Source organism: Mus pahari, chromosome 8 (assembly GCF_900095145.1).
Source record: "Mus pahari chromosome 8, PAHARI_EIJ_v1.1, whole genome shotgun sequence".
Classification (NCBI taxonomy): Eukaryota; Metazoa; Chordata; class Mammalia; order Rodentia; family Muridae; genus Mus; species Mus pahari.
The window spans coordinates 53,368,378-53,368,652 of NC_034597.1; positions in this window are offsets into that span (position 1 = coordinate 53,368,378).

A 275-nucleotide genomic window follows, 5' to 3' on the forward strand; every position below is an offset into this window, starting at 1 on the left:
CCCAGCAACCACATGGTGGCTCATAACCATCCCTAACAAGATCTGACGCCCTCTTCTGGAGTGTCTGAAGACAGCTACAGTGTACTTACATACAATAAATAAATAAATCTTAAAAAAAAAAAAAAAAAAACATTTTCAAGAGCTTTAATCATAGTTTTGTTGCTTTTAAGAGAACGTCATTTTGTGAGTATTTCCCCAGCATCCGGGGTGTTCACAGACAGGCTTGTGAAGGCCTGGGCTGTGGCTCAGGTGGGGAGTGGTGTAGGGTGCTTGCC